General features: G+C 47.6%; 1 long non-coding RNA gene across 1 annotated transcript; it reads left to right on the top strand.

Moving 5' to 3' along the window:
• The first annotated feature begins 2,837 nt into the window (after positions 1-2,837).
• Positions 2,838-3,585, top strand: LOC306816155. The gene is made up of 3 exons (XR_013777584.1): positions 2,838-2,856; positions 3,159-3,234; positions 3,389-3,585. It is a non-coding gene; the product is annotated as an uncharacterized lncRNA (long non-coding RNA).
• Positions 3,586-7,272: the final 3,687 nt, after the last annotated feature.

The following is a 7,272-nucleotide window of genomic DNA, read 5'->3' as shown; positions in this document are numbered from 1 at the left end:
AGCAAGATGCATCAAGAACCTCTGTTAAAATACAGATGCCTCCCTGGAAAGAGGACAATCTTGCTATTTTCTGAAGAATCTTAACTTTGATGATGTACCAAACTTTACAAATCCAAGAGGAAAAAAGCCTACAGATCAGTTTTACAATTTCAAGAGCTGATTCATCAACTCTTGCACACCAGTTTCCTTATTGGCAACGTTCAGCAGTGATACCAAACAAGCAGAGAAAACAAATGGGAGAAGAAATGCAGACAGCCATACAACCAACTGCCAGCACAAGAAACACGCTGTGCTCTTGTTACTGACAGTTTCTGTCTCATGGTTGAGATGAACCAGAAGTGGAAAGTGGCCGCAGGGAGCCCCACACGACGAGTCACACAAGCTACTGAAGGAGAAGGTGAATCAAGTGCACTTGATGAACTCAAAGCCATTCATCTGGCCCTGGACACTGCTGAAAGAGAGAACTGGCCAAAGCTCTACCTTTATACTGAATCATAAATAGTAACCAATCCTCTGTGCAGTTAGATAGAAAGGTAAAAAAAGGCCAGTTAGCAACATAAAGGAAAACAAATTGAGGCTGCTGATGAGTGGAAAAACATTGCCACTCAGACAAACTCTCTGTAAATGTCCATCATGTAGACGACCATGACCCCAAAAGTCAGACTAATAAAGAACACTAAAACAAGGAGCAAGTAGATCGAGCTGCACAAATAGAGATGTCACAAATAAATTTAAATTAGCAACATAAGGAAGAGTTGTTCCTAGCTCAATAAGCTCATACTGCCTCAAGCCATCAAGGCAAAAATGCCACCTATAAGTAGGCACAAAACTGAAAAGCAGATTTAACTATATATATGAATTCTCAAGTTATCCATAACTGTAAGACATGTGCTAAAATCAAGCAAGCCAAGCTCACAAGGCCTCTCTAATATGGGGGGCAGTATTCCAAATATAAGTATAAAGAAGCCCAGCAAATGAACTACATCACACTGCCTCAAACCCCCCAAGGCAAGTGCTACGTGATCACAATTGTAGAAGCCACCACTAGATCATTAGAAACCCACCCTGTACCTCACACTACTACTCAAAACACCGTCTGAAGCACAAAAAAGCAAGTCCTATAAAGACACAGCACCCCTGAGAGAATCGTCAGACAACAGGATCCATTTCAAGAACAGCCTTAGAAACACCTCAGCCAAAAACCAGGATATTGAATAAATAGATCATATCCCTTATCACACACCAACTGCCAGGAAAGTTGAACTGTACAACAGACTACTTAAAACTACCCTAAAGGCACTTGGCAGGGAAACATCCAAAGATTGAGAAATGAACTTAACAAAAGCCACCTATACAGTCAACACCTGAGAGTCCATCACTCAAGCAAGTCCTGCCCAGTCTGAAGCCTTGCACACAGTGGATGGGGATAAAGTTCCTATAGTACACATAAAAGGTATTTTAAGACTGTTTAGATTAGGCCCACCTCAAGCAAAGGCAAACCAATCCGTACAATTGTTTTTGCTCAAAAACCCAGTTACACTTAGTAGCTAATGTTGAAAAATAAAGAAACCCATTGAGTACCACAGAAAAACCTAATCTTAAGTGAGAACTGTGTGTAAAGTTTCACTGTGGATAAAAATATATAGCAGAGTTGAAAGAAGGTAATAAATAAGGTAGGATGCAGATGGTAATAAAATAAGGAGTAGATCATGTCTTAAGTTGCAATGCAAGATGCAAGCAGAAGTATACATTCTATCAGCATCTGCTGAAACCAGGTGAAGCAGGGCTCCTTATCGCTTCCATGACCCATCCCTCAAAACTCCTCCACACAAGGAGTTATACCTTATGGGAAATGCCCCAGCCAAGGAGAAAAGCCAAGTATTTCTTACCTAAATAAAATCTGAAATTTGAAACATCAGAGCAACCTTTCCCACTAAATTCAAGAAGAAGACCAGGCCTATCTTCATCACCACTAGATGTTAAAAAAATAACTACACCCTTCCCCAAAATCATTGCTTCAACAAAACCACATCTGTCCCTCCAAGAAAACTACAGGTACCATTATTCAGACTGTAACCAACACCCTCAGCAACAGGGTTACAGGCTGCATTCTGAACTTGCCTGTGTTTTGGTCTTGATATTACTATACTTTTATTTTCATTTTCCCAGTGAAAAACTGCTATTCTAAATCCCATATCTTTTCCAGGGAGCTCCTTAATTTCCAAGTCATATTAATTTAGATGGAGGGAGTTTACATTTTCCATTTCAAGAGAAGCTCCAGAGCTCCTCAGCAGACACCTGTCTGTCAAACCAAGACAGTGCCCTGCTGCAGCTCCATCCCCATGGCAGGATCCGCGCTGGATGATCCCCAGGGACCCCCGGTGGGCAGAGCCCCCCTGAGCCCTGGTGCTGCTGATCCGTGTTGGGAAGACACCTGGCTGGGGACTCCACACCCTCCCCGTGGCCTGGATTTTCTCTGCATTTCTCTTTGTCCTTCCCAAACACCCAAAACCAGGGTAAAAATAGAGATGTTAAATACCGACCTGCTTGGGGACACGGGGGGATCTTCCAGGGGATGCGGGGGACGCTCGGTTCCAGGGATTTGAGGGGTCCTGGGAGGGACCTGGGGGTCGCTCAGGGCGTTGGGCACCCCAGTTCCAGCGGCTCTGGCTGCGCTGGGAGAGGATGAGAAGCGGGAGGAAGAGGAGGAGAGGGAAGAGACGGAAGAGAAGCAGCGGGAGGAAGAGGAGGGACACAGGAGGAGCGGCAGGAAGAGGAGGAGCGATTCTGCCGCACGCCCGCACAGACCGCAGCGTCCCCCGGGAGCGGCAGAATCGCCCCCCCAAGAACCCGCAGGTGAGCGGGGAGGGGGAGCTCGCCCCAAATCCATCATGGGGGGCTCCGGGAGGGTTTTACTTTGCGGTCCAGGGGATGTTTGGATCTTGCAGGAGCCCAAAGCCGAGCCCCGGAGCGGGGAGAGCCAGAGGGGCGATCCCGGAGCCGGGGGTCCCCCGGCAGCCTGGAGGGGTGCGGGAGGTTGGTGCTGAGCGGGCTCCGGGCCCCCGAGGCTGAAAGGGGCGCAGACTGCTCCAGCTGCCCTTGGGCAGCGCCACCATCAAACCCAACGCGCTCAGCCCTTGTTTCCCCCCCCAAACCAGGATTTCCCAAACCTTGGCTGCATTGAGGAGGAGGAGGCCATGAGGACGAGGTCGATGGCCCGGGAGCCGCAGGCAGGTGAGGAGGAAGTCAGTGCCCCTTTCCCTCTGTTTCCTGCTCCATCTCCCAGCCCAGCACGGCCCCGGGTGCAGCACAGCCCTGGGGGGATCTCCTTGCCCTTGCCTCTGGCACGGAGGCAAATCCCATCCTGTCCTTGTCCTTCCTCCCCCAGACAAGGAGCTGAGCACGGACAGCAGGGAGGACAAATCCCCGCGGCACAGCCTCGGGCAAGAGGCCGTTTGCAGCGGCTCCACGGCACAGGAATGCAACGGGGAGGAAAAGCCCCGCAGATCCCGCAGCAGGAGGGGCTGCAAACGCACAGCCCGGGGATCCCAGCAGGAAAGAGCCAGCCCGGGCCAGGGAGGCGGCCGGAGCTCGAAGCTGGGGCTGCGTGAGCAGCTTCACCATGGGGAGAAGCCCCACAAGTGCCTGGAATGTGGGAAGGGGTTCAGGCGGAGATGGAACATGGTGAGACACCGGAGAATCCACACGGGGGAACGGCCCTACGAGTGTGGGGAGTGTGGGCAGAGATTCACACAGAACTCAGACCTGACTGTGCACAAGAGGAGCCACACTGGGGAGAGGCCCTACGAGTGTGATAAATGCAGGAAGAGGTTTCAAACCCGCTCCAGTCTCCTCCGGCACTATCACATTCACACAGGGCAGAGGCCCTTCTGCTGCCCCGACTGTGGGAAGAGCTTCAATCAAAATTCCCACCTACTCACCCACCGACTCATCCACACAGGGGAGAGGCCCTATGAATGTGATAAATGCAGGAAGAGGTTTGAGAGCAGGTCCAGCCTTCTGAAGCACTATCGCACTCACTGGGATGAGAGGCCCTTCTGCTGCCGCGACTGTGGGAAGGGATTCAAGAAAAACTCCAACCTCGTCACCCACCAGCGCATCCACACCGGTGAGAGACCCTGTGAGTGTCCTGAGTGTGGGAAGAGCTTCCCCAGGAGATTTACCTTGATCCAGCACCAACGGAGTCTCCACTGAGAGAAGCCCTGTGAGTGCCCCGAGAGCAGGAAAAGGTTCGTGCTGGCTCCCTGTGACCTGGATTTTCTTTGCATTTCTCTTTGTCTTTCCCAGACACCCAGTACTGGGATAAAAATGAAGACATTGAACTGAGACATGCCTGCAGACACAGGGGGATCTTCCACAGGATTTGGGGGACCCAGTGTTCCAGGGACTTCAGGTTTTCTTGGGGGTTGCTCAGGGCTTTGGTCACCCCAGGCCCAGCGGCTCTGGCTGCACTGGGAGATGCTGACGGAGGTTCTGGGGCAGCTGATCAAGGACCCCCTGCCCTGACACCCTCCCCATTTCCCCCTGACCCAGCTCCCACTGTCCCCTGTCCAGGATTCTCCTCTTCCCACTGTCACTGCCCTTGCCCCCAGCCCATTTCTGTCTCACACCACTCCTGCCCCTGTCCCAGTTCAGATCCCATTCCCAGTGTCATTCCCTGTCCTGTATTCTCTGCCTGGTTACTGTTCACATATTCTCAGTCCCATATTCCCTGTCCTGTTCCTATTCTTGTATTCCTGATCCCAGTCCCATTCCCATATTTCCATTTCTATATTTCCAGTCCCCTTCCCATATTCCCATTCCCAATCCTGTTGCCCTATCCCCATGTCTGTTCCCTCTCCTATATTCTAAATCTCCATCCCATATTTTTTCCCAATTTCTATTTCGATATTTCCTGTTCTGTTCCCATATTCCCATTCCCTGTTCATGTTTTCATTCGCATTCCAATGTCCCTTTCCCAGTCCCCACTCTCTGCCCCTGTCCCTATTTCTGGTTGTTGGAGAGTAGAACAGAGAAGCCTCTCTGACTCCCTCCGAGAGAAAACAGTATGCAAGAATTAAATTTAAAATATTTTGAGAAGTACAAGAAACCACACAGACATTAAATAGATGTCTAAGTTTTAGTATAAGGAATTAGAAATATTAAGTAGTATAGATGTGAAGTAGAAGTTTAAATCTTAGTGTGAAGCACGTAGAAATATGTTTCAAATACTATCAAATGTAAAAGCTGTGGAATCTTCTATAAAATAGTGGCTGATTGAGACCTTATAAACTTAGTTCCAGACAAAATAAAATTACAATATAAATATTTTATATATTCTTCACATAGACCAGATAGGCCATATGCACAAGTTATATGTAGAGTTTAGTATTACGGAATTCTAATAGGTTTAGGAGGAATTCATCAGGTTCATGATTTTGGCTCATTGGGTAATTTGTCCAGAAAAATCCATGTATTGGAGCCAGAGCTCTCTCTCACTCCTCCCTCGTCCCTCACTCTTTCCCCCACCATCACCATCACCATGGGAGAGAAGGAGAAGAGGAAGATGAAGAAGAAAAGAATAGAAGAAGAAAGGCCAGGGAGCATCTGCCTCTGGAGACTCTGCACCAGCTGCAGCTTCGACCTCTTGCAGCAGAGAGCTGCTCCTGCTTCCATCGGGACTTTATGGCAGAGAGATTGAACAGGGACTGGAGAGCCTTGGGCTCTTTGCCTTTGGAGCCTGACGTGCCTTCACAAGAAACAACTTTACAGCAGCCAGCAGCTGCTCTGCTCTGGGAAGATCTAAAGCCACAACCAATCCCCACAGCCGGTGCCTGTCCCGGTTGTGGACACTGCTGGAGGCCTAGGCACATTTTAGCTAGGCCTTTTTCTCAAGTTCTAAGTATTTTTCTCAGGCCATGAAACTTTCTCAGCCTCTAGCCAGGACTTTTCCCAGGCCAGAGAGTCCTTCTTTACTGTAAACACAAAAGAAAGAATCATAACAGGGATAAACACCTGCAAGGTCCATGAGCAATTCAGGGAGCAGAGGTGTCTCCTTCTCTGACCAATGATCTGTTTGTATTTTGTTTTCCATGAACTGCCTTATTTAAGGCAATGGTTTCTTTCAATAAATTGCTCTTTCTTGCTCTTTTCTGCACCAAGCAAGAAAGTGTCTTGTTCCTGTTTTTTTGCTGATCCATAACCCTTCCACGGCAACAGAGCCAGACACAGCATCAGCAAATCACCACTGCTGTGTTTTGGCAGGACTTTGGTTCTGCACATTCAAAGCAACAGCAGCTTGTAGGCATTTTTGTCACTGAAGCTCAGCACTGACCGAAGTGGCATTTTTAATGCACTCCCTAACTGCAAAACACCTTCTGACACACTTTAATGACAGACAGGCTGTGGGGCCGGGGGGTTTCTGGACGGTCGCTGGACAGACTCAGGAGCTTATTGTTTGCTGTTCTTCAGGGTTGTATTTTATTATAGGGCGTGGATATAAGAGAGAGCTTAGAGAAAAGTTAGAGATTAGAGGTAATAAGAGTCGAGAGGAGGAGCGGGGAGGGAAGGGGAGAAACAGGAACAGGAGAGGAGAGAAGAGAGAAGTAGAAACAGAAGATAAGAGAAATAGGGAGAAGAGAGAAGTAGAAGGATTTTCCATTTGCAGTACAATAAGTATTATTCCATAATGAATATTCTAAATTCCAATAACCAATCTAATACAATATACTAATTTCCTAATATTTGCATGCAACCTATAGGAACAACTAAATTACCATGTTTTGTGGCTTTACCCTTATCTTGAGATCTTTCCTGCCAGGCCTGAGACAGGATATCTCCTACTTCTTTGGCATGTGTGGTATTTGGTTTTATCTAAACAAAGGAAGAGGTCTCAAACCTTAACTATTTTCAGCATCTATGTCAAATACTGCTAACATCTCTATTTCATCTGTTGTTTCAGAACTGCTTGCTAGGCATTCATAAGTCTTTGCTATTCCTTCACCAACATCTCCCCCATTTCATTGAACAACAAAAATATTAGAAACTGTCTTGGTCATTATTTTCCTTATACACTGGAGTATGCAGGGTAAAAACACTAATAACACAACTATTACTGATAGAATAAACAAGCCTATTTTGCAAAGTTCCTTTAGCCAAGAGGCAAAGCTCCAACCTTCGAACAACCTGTCTAGCCAGGTTGGATCACTTGTAGTAATTTGGTTAGCTAAATCCTTCAAATTGTGCAACTTTATGAATGGAAACAGAATGATC

This window comes from Erithacus rubecula, assembly GCF_903797595.1.
Source record: "Erithacus rubecula genome assembly, contig: scaffold_391_arrow_ctg1, whole genome shotgun sequence".
In the NCBI taxonomy this organism is placed as follows: domain Eukaryota; kingdom Metazoa; phylum Chordata; class Aves; order Passeriformes; family Muscicapidae; genus Erithacus; species Erithacus rubecula.
This window is presented reverse-complemented; position numbering and strand designations above follow the sequence as displayed.